This window comes from Palaemon carinicauda, chromosome 6 (assembly GCF_036898095.1).
Source record: "Palaemon carinicauda isolate YSFRI2023 chromosome 6, ASM3689809v2, whole genome shotgun sequence".
NCBI lineage: Eukaryota > Metazoa > Arthropoda > Malacostraca > Decapoda > Palaemonidae > Palaemon > Palaemon carinicauda.
In genome coordinates this window covers 65563417-65572256 of record NC_090730.1, presented here as the reverse complement: position 1 = coordinate 65572256, position 8840 = coordinate 65563417, and the positions used below count along the sequence as shown (strand labels likewise).

At 39.3% G+C, this 8840-nt stretch overlaps 1 protein-coding gene across 2 annotated transcripts in view; it reads right to left on the bottom strand.

Annotated features, from left to right (window-relative positions):
• Positions 1-8267, bottom strand: part of LOC137642559 (zinc finger and BTB domain-containing protein 14-like) — a 59824-nt gene extending 51557 nt beyond the window's left edge. Inside the window, exon 1 of one of the 2 annotated variants that reach the window (XM_068375224.1) lies at positions 8048-8267. The gene's annotated coding sequence lies outside the window, so the exon portion shown is untranslated. The remainder of the gene's footprint in view (positions 1-8047) is intronic. The other variant, XM_068375223.1, reaches the window with a different exon arrangement.
• Positions 8268-8840: the final 573 nt, after the last annotated feature.

The window sequence follows — 8840 nt, the reverse complement described above, 5'->3', positions numbered from 1 at the left end:
GGTGCCAGACAGATCACAAGAGATTCATAGACTTAGCCTACCAAACGTGAGCTAAAGCACTGTCGCACATTTTATATATATATATATATATATATATATATATATGTGTGTGTGTGTGTGTGTGTGTGTGTGTGCGTTATTTTTATTGAGGCGTTAAATCTCTCCCTTAAAACCTAGATGAGAAACCGGAATCTGTTTCTATTCCTTCCAACGGAATTCATGTCTGTCTGAGTGTGCAGTATATGATCAGAAGTAAAAAACAAAATCTCGAAAAGGGAAATACATTTTGAGTATTCGAAAGGAACATCTCCCTTTGATGTTCAGAATAAAAAAAAAAGAAAAAAGAAAAAAATACCGGCGCAGTTTGTACTCTGAAAAGGTAGGAAGATGGTCCAATCTGAATATCATATATTTGCAATTTCGTGCTTTTTAGGGTTCTATATGCCCATATATATATATATATATATACTTTATCAAAAAGAAATACAGTTTACTTTACTAAACAAAATAGGTCTATATCTCAATGTAGCATTACGAGTATCCTATTCAAATTTCCTCCAAGGAGCGTTAAACTCATTAACTATAATTACAATGAGAGAGAGAGAGAGAGAGAGAGAGAGAGAGAGAGAGAGTTCAGGGTCCGAGTTCGAAAGCGGTTTTGAGAAGTTGCTTAAAAAACCAGTCACGCGATCTGTTGGACCTTACCTCTTCTTTTTTTTTTAAAGTGAGTCAAACAGGAATGTGAAACAGCAGCGATAAAAACCGTAAATCTCGGATAACAAATATATGACAATAATATGGGCAGTCGTCGAAGACTGAGAATGGCTCCTGCTCAAGGAACTACAGTAGTCTTCACTCCATTACTTCTTCTCTTGTAATGAAAGAAATTTTTATCACATTATTTTGGTTAGTGAAAATATAACTGGAGAGAGAGAGAGAGAGAGAGAGAGAGAGAGAGAGAGAGAGAGAGAGAGAGAGCGGCGCACTGCCTGAAGGCATGTGACGTATGTAAACCAAAATTATCCGCTGCTTAGATTTTTTTTTTATTTTGGGCCTTGTGAACCAGCGCTAAGGGAAACCCACAGTTGCACAGTACCATAAGTAGTCGAAGTCAAAGGAGGCTGGTCAGCAAGATGGAAGGGACTAAAAAGTGGGTGCAGCTGGGGGGGGGCTAAGGAAAGAAGCAAAGACCCTTTATACTACGCCTTTCAGATTGTCCCCTGCCTAGATAGTTATCTTTTAGGTTTCAAACCATTACTCCTCTCTCTCTCTCTCTCTCTCTCTCTCTCTCTCTCTCTCTCTCTCGGTGTGTGTGTGTGTGTGTGTAGCTCAACCTAAATAAATTTTTTTCCACCTCAGCAAAATTTTGTAATCACCATAAACAGAAGGTATAGCTTTGGCAACATACACACACCGACGCACACACACACACACACAGACACACACGATAAGTTAATCAATAATATCACAAATGACATTTCTAAATATATTATCAACCATGAAACCAAGTAAACCGCATTAATATTGATGATTGCACCAACACAGACTGGGATACGAACTCATGCCACTTGAGGCGAATTCATGAACAACACTTACCAAGAGGTAAATTTTGTCAGCTGTACATGCTGTCGAGAATTTATTTTCTATAATTAATCGACTGGTCTCTACAATGGACGCTCGCTGTAGAATTTTTGAGCCCTGCATGTTGTTTAGTCCTGAATATGGCGTAATAACAAGCCTCACAGGACCTTTGCCGGTCGTCAGAGGATAGAGTAAGAAAAATCTATTCGGGCTAATTTTGCCCAAGGGATCATAACGAGTCCCAACAATGCTGCCTGGGACTCTCGTAATAAAACCAATTTCATCCTCCTTCCGAGAGAGAGAGAGAGAGAGAGAGAGAGAGAGAGAGAGATTATCTTCGCATGTTCTTATATAACAATTCCATTAGGTTATGCTTATACTATTCAACTGAGACATTATTGTTTTTTCTAATCAATAAAAAAAATTCTTTGTAGCTTAGCCGTCTAATTACGCCTAATCATAACAAATGCATTTATAGGGATCGGCATATTTACATGGATAGGTATATTGGTAAAGAACTAATTTATAGCATACCGTTGGCCTAACTATAATAGACAATAGGTCTATTGCACAGGCATTGCTTAGCATTAGTCCTATCGGAACTTCCCAAAGCTGGCTGAGAAACATTCCTGCGCCCCCGAAACTACCCATCCAACCCCTGTTGAAACCTTGAAGCCTGAAAAGAAAGAAAGAAAAAAGCGAACCCACATAGCCTACCCGGCCACTTCCAGTTCGGACGTACTTCATTCCTGCACTGTCCTGAAAGACTTTTACATATTTCCCCCTTCCCTTCCATAGCTTAACCCCCACCCTTTTCCCATTACGTTCCCCAATAATAATACAAGAGAGAGAGAAAAAAAGGATGCAGCGTCCAGCCTTAGGGTCCTAACCCGGGCCACTCCACCACCGCTTCGAAATGGATGGCTGTCTCCACTCCACTCTTCAGACCCCTCCCACGACCCCCTTATCTAAATCTCCCATCCCCCAAATCCTACCCTGATATAGGATTCAGGGTAGCCTAAATTTCTTGAATATCTTTGGCCATCTTGGATCCTACTGCATTGTTATTAGAATAAGTGATAATAATTGAAAGAAATTAACAAAAACAAAAAAGGAAAAATCACTCTTCCATTGAGGATATGGTTACATGAATGATCTGATATTCAGTTAAGGATAAGCACTCATCAGTACTAAGGCGTTTCATTATTTTAGCCCGTATCGTGTTAAAGTACATCCCAGAATCTAAGTTCCCGAGAGAGAGAGAGAGAGAGAGAGAGAGAGAGAGAGAGAGAGAGATGTGGGAGGTATGTAAATTATTTAGCTTTGTGTTCTGGAAGGAGAGAGAGAGAGAGAGAGAGAGAGAGAGAGAGAGAGAGAGAGGGGGGTTCGTAAAGATAAACAAATATGGAACAAGATAACGAATTCTAATTCTAAACAACGCCATTGTGCCTTTGTTAAATCTATAATGTGAATACCACATACAACCTGACATGGCAGGCGGTATGCCACCAGGAAAATGTCAAAATCATTACAAAATCTCTTGGAGTAGTTTCATAAAGAATTTTTTTTTTCTTTTTTTTTATTTTTGCAATGCACCTGGAGTTTCCTCCAGCATCAACTTTCTTTATCGGCGGATTACATTTAGGACATTCCAATGTCCATGTCCAAGTAGCTCAATAACAATGAAAGTAAGATTTGACTTTCATAACCCCAATTTGATAGTATGTAGCAAGCATTCAAGTACTTTTGTGATATAGGCTACCCACGTAATGGGCACACGCCATGGTACTTCGTTGGTACTACAACTCTTTCAAAATTATATATTAGCCTAATAGTGGCATTACATTGACATCCAGGGGCCTTAAAATACAAGCTATGTCAATTCAGAGATAACACAAGCGTTTAGTCCGAAAGGCCTACGAGCTCGACGCATAACCCGAAAAAATACCCCGTCAATGTCTTCATATGCAATCCCTTTTCAATCGAAACAGGTTTAAATGGATCAAGTTGGGAGGCAAGTGTGAAAATGTGATCGAGATGGATAAAGAGAGAAGAGAATATAAGAAGAAACTGGAAGAACTGGGGTTATTTTTTAGATTGTCTGACCAGACATTAAGGGGTAAAAACATAAGACATCAAAGGAATACTTGAGTTTGAAGAAATGTAATAGGGGTATCTTGACGGTCAGTTGCATGTAGAGGGTACAATAAATACAGAGAAGAAATTTGACAAAGCTTGAGGAAGTAACTACAGAGGGCAAGAGAAGGGCAATTAAGAGGTTGAACACTCCAGTTGAGATTATAAGAGAGATTTTTTGGTCTGGCAGCGACAGTTAGATTGGTTGGCTGACCGGGGTTTGTAAGGCATATCTGGACAATGGAAGGGTGCTATATAAATGGTTGAGAGGAATGTTCCATTGTATCAATGTAAATGTGACAGAAGCGACTATGAATCATGTGACCAAATAATCCCTAGAATCTGAGGAGGCGTATTGTACGTTTTTGATGAAAAAGACAGATAACGGATGGACTGACAGAGAGCAGCCCGAGTTTAGACAGGGAAGAGGATGTGTGATAGTATTTCTTATTCAAATCTGACGCGAGAAGTTTGACAATGTAGGGAAAATATACGGCATACAATGACGCATAAAAATGTGCAATTTAAAAGTGCTAGGAGATACGGAAAGAAGTAGGCCTCAAAGAGGTAGATTGGAAATGAAGAGCCTCAAGTTCCAGAAAGAGCAGGAGTACATGCAAATAGAATAGGAGGGATGACTGCTCCTGCATGGGTTCGACGAGTTGATGATGATCCCTCATGTGTAGGTGTGGGAAGCAACTACAGTAATACGGTGGAATCAAAGCAGGATCACTAATCATGGGAGTGTTTGAGTATCTAGAAGTGAAATCATAGGGAGAGACAGAAAAAAATATATAAGTTGTCCTTAAGAAACCTACGACGAAATAACACAATACAAGGCGATATTATAGAAATCGGAGACACCACTTCGTAGGACGATGGACTGTAGCTTCATCTGCTGTAGTAGTAGGGAGACGAAGGCTCGGTCACCACCACTGAAGATAGCAAAGAAGGGAGCCCTGAGAGAGAGAGAGAGAGAGAGAGAGAGAGAGAGAGAGAGAGAGAGAGAGAGTTTGGGTACAAGCTGAAGACATGGGGGCACAGACTGGGCGTTAAAAGCTTTGGGGTAGACGGGGAGAGGGGTCGGCTTGCCCCCCTTCTCTCTCTATATATCTCTCTCCTCGAACAGACCCTCACCCAATCTCGACTCTTCTACCACCCCCCAACAAAAGTTCGGTTCTCTCTCCAACACCAAGTTATGTTATCTAATGTAGCACTAACAAATCCATTCGCGTCCAATAGAATTAAATAGATTTTCTCAGAGTATCTTCTCCAATAAATTAACGCACTACAAGGATATTTTTAAGAAATCTATTTAGTAAGAATACAGAAAGAGATCCAGAGAAATGTATAAAAAAAGGAAAAGAAAAATATTCCAGTCGGAAATACAAAACAAAGCAACACTTTTTTTAAATATCTGGCAACAAACTCGCTCTTTCGTCGAATCCACAACAACCCGCCCCTTCTTTTCCCCCAACCATAAATTCTCCCCTCCCCTTCTCCGGTGTGCCCCCACCCAACACTTAGATCACAATTTCCTTTTACTAATTTCAAAGAAAGGCAACACAACCTCCCCGAGGCAGCTACAACCTGAGGGTGAGAACTTCCACTTCCTTTGGTGTCGCTCAAAAATATGATTTGAAGAAAAGGAATCTCGATTATTTAAAAAATTGGATTATTATTATATTCAAAGGATATGAATACGGTATATTTAGGATATACTAGTCATTTTTTACCAGTTTTAAGGCTTGCTAATTCCTTGAAACGAAAGGTTTGACATCGAAGATGTACCTTGTGGGGTCATATTTGCTTCAGCAGCAAGTGCTTCATTCTCGGCTGAGCAGAAGCGCTATATCTTTTGGTGTTTTAAGTAACCTATGCAATAAGTATGACCTTGTACATAACCAGAAATCAACAAGTACAATGTGATCAAGATTTTTCTTACATAAACCTATATCTTACCGCTGTAGAACTAGGACTTCATCAATATTGATGGCGTAATATGCACACATTTCTACATTTTCTCCAGAATCACATGATGAATTTCAACCAAAATTGCAGAAAGCATTCTTGTGCAAAGGGGAATCGTTTGTCAAAATTTGGATTTGGCACCACGCCATGGAGCAACAATAAGGTCGGATGCATTTATGAAAATCTTCTCTGGAACCACTGAACCAGAAATTACAAATCTTCAATGAAAATTTACTAATGTTATGTTGATTACATTGGCACTAACCATGAAAAAACGACCTGAAATGAGAATAATGGGGTAGATTTTGGGGATTTGCTAATAAGATTAACAAATGAAAGTAATAGTAGAAGAGTTAAGGAGGAAAATATTTCTGAAAAGGTAAGAATGAGAAGGAATGGCCTTACAGTAAGGATGGGTGAGGAAGAGACAGCGAAGAGGGTTTGGGTGAAACCTGTTCGATGGAAGGTCACGACGGAGGCAAAGGATTAAATGACGTGATACGATGAAGGAGGATTTGGGGAAGGGTCTGGTGGAGGCGACAGAGATGGTAGGAGAAGAAGACCCATCGAGGCGACCGACCCATTAATTTAGGAATAGTGGTCGGATGTATAAATAACAAAACAATTTATAATGTACACACTTATTAAGAAAAATACGTTTTAAAATGCCTAAAGACATACCAATGACTAAAAGAAGACAGAGACGCATATTTTCATAGGTACACAAATGTTTTAAATAAAAGAACAGTGTATCGCACGAAAGTCAATTTAAACATTCTGAAATTGCATAAAGTTTTTTCGCTACAAATAGTTTTGTTACCTCCGCCAATGAAGTTGGAGGGAGGTTATGTTAACGCCCCTGTTTGTCTGTTCGTTTGTGAACTACTTCCTAGCCACAATTTTACTCAGAGTGGTGAAACTTTCTGGGATTAATTGTTACGCTGAAACGTGGAAGTGATTCTAGTTTGAAAGTCCTAGGTCAAAGCTTAAGGTCGATCTAAATAAGCTGCCGTGGCGGAGGTTTGCATAGTTGTTGTTTTTTATATTTATTTTTCTTTTTTTTGTACTAACTATCATGAACATTTAGTTCCTCACTAAGAAAAGATTACCAGATTTGTTCCTGTTTAAAATTTAGAATTTCAATAAGAGTTCCGTGATAATGGACCATAATCTAAATCTGCTGATAAGGAAACTGATCAAGTTTAAAATGTCTACAATTGTGACACAAGTCTGAAAGCACAAGTGAAAAGACTAAAGTCTAAACTTCACTTCTACCCACGTGGTTTTATGTTTATGAAACATTGTCATAGGGTGCAGAGTTGGAATCGGGGATACCATAAGGGAAATCATTAGGACTGCTTTTGGGGATATTTAAGAGACTAGACGGAAAGTTAGAGAAAAGGAGTACGAAAAACCGTAATCATCCTCGTAAAAATACTCTCCTCATTCTTGGCGTCCCCATCCCCCCCCCCAAAAAAAAATGCTCGTTTTTTTTTTTTTTGGGGGGGGGGGGTTTCGGTGATTTTATGATACGTAAGTTAAAAAATTGCTGGAACAATAAAGTAAGTTAATTCTTCAACTTTTGTACTGTCATAAAGTACACGGAAGAACGAGCAATGTTTCATTTTTTAAATGGTGACGATTGAAGCTCAAAGTATACGCATTTTTTTTATTCGGTATTGACAGCTGGTTTTCCTAGATACCACTCCCCAGGAAGGACTCGGCTTAGTCCGATTATTTGATTGTTTGCTACATACAATATAAAAAAACACATGTACATATGCGTCCAACGAACGTAGAATTATTTGATTAATCATAACATTAAGATCCAATAGTATTTTTAATTAACTCTACTATATTTCAAAAGAAAAAAAAATAACTTCCCTGAGTCCTCTCCAATTTACTCATACAGCCAGTCAGTCCCTTGGACACTACAGCTGCATCACTACAATGCTGCCAAACGTTAGATACGTCCATTTCTATATAAACTCAATTAAAGTTCTTAAACAAATAATCTGGGTTTGTAAACATAAAGCCAATGAAAGTTATGTTGTCAGTGGAACGTAAAATTTTCCTTAACAAAAAGATAGAATAAAAATGTCCTCGCAAATATATTCACACCCAACTTGCCACATGGTTTCGTGTATGACGCTGTCGTACACACTGTTATTTTCTAGTTAAAACGACAATTATCTAATTAAAAAGAACCATGGTGATCTTGACTGTGAAATCATTACATGAATTGTAATTTGGCCCCACCAAAGTTCAAACAAATGTATACAAACAAAATCAAAGATCCAACATAACTTTCATTTTCACTTTATACCCTTGGAGAGGACGCTGTATCATAAATATTTACCTTCTTGTTGTGACAGGATCACAAGAGTGACATAAATCCCGTTCTAAACTTCCTGTCAGTTGTATATATATCACTGGTAGAAACGAAGAATACACATTGATAACAAATATTAAAAAGAACACAGTCCAACACAACACTACAACAGTCGGAGCACACCAAACTGAAACACGAGTGACGGCGACACGGAGTGTGACTGAGAGACCAGGCAGCCAGCAAACCAAGGGACCAGGACCAGGTCCGGGACTGGGAGTGGGATCCCGGGACTGAGAGAGAGAGAGAGAGAGAGAGAGAGAGAGAGAGAGAGAGAGAGAGAGAGAGAGAGACTCCCAACTATACTCGAAACCCAGGGGTTTTGGGAGACTTATGTTGGGGATGTTATTATGAAAAAATTATATTTTTCGTACGTAGAGAGAGAGAGAGAGAGAGAGAGAGAGAGAGAGAGAGAGAGAGAGAGAGAGAGAGAGAGAGAGAGAGAATAAAAGTTTATATCTCGGCAGACTCTCCCGCCCGACCTGAGAGGCATAATAACGCAACAAGTGGGAGAAAAGTTTTTGAGAAAGATGTGGCAACACTTCGTTCCCAGAGAGTGTTGTCGTCTACAGGTCAGAGAATTATTGGACTTTAAATCCGGTGAGGATATGTGTCACTCTAGCAAAGGAATCTGTGGTACACCTGACGTCTTCCCCGGATTTGTGGATTAATCAAAATAGAGGCTTACCGAAACTTACAGATTGACTGAACTAAAAGAAGAATGTCAAATTCGGCATAGCCACCCACTGATGCCAGGGGGCGT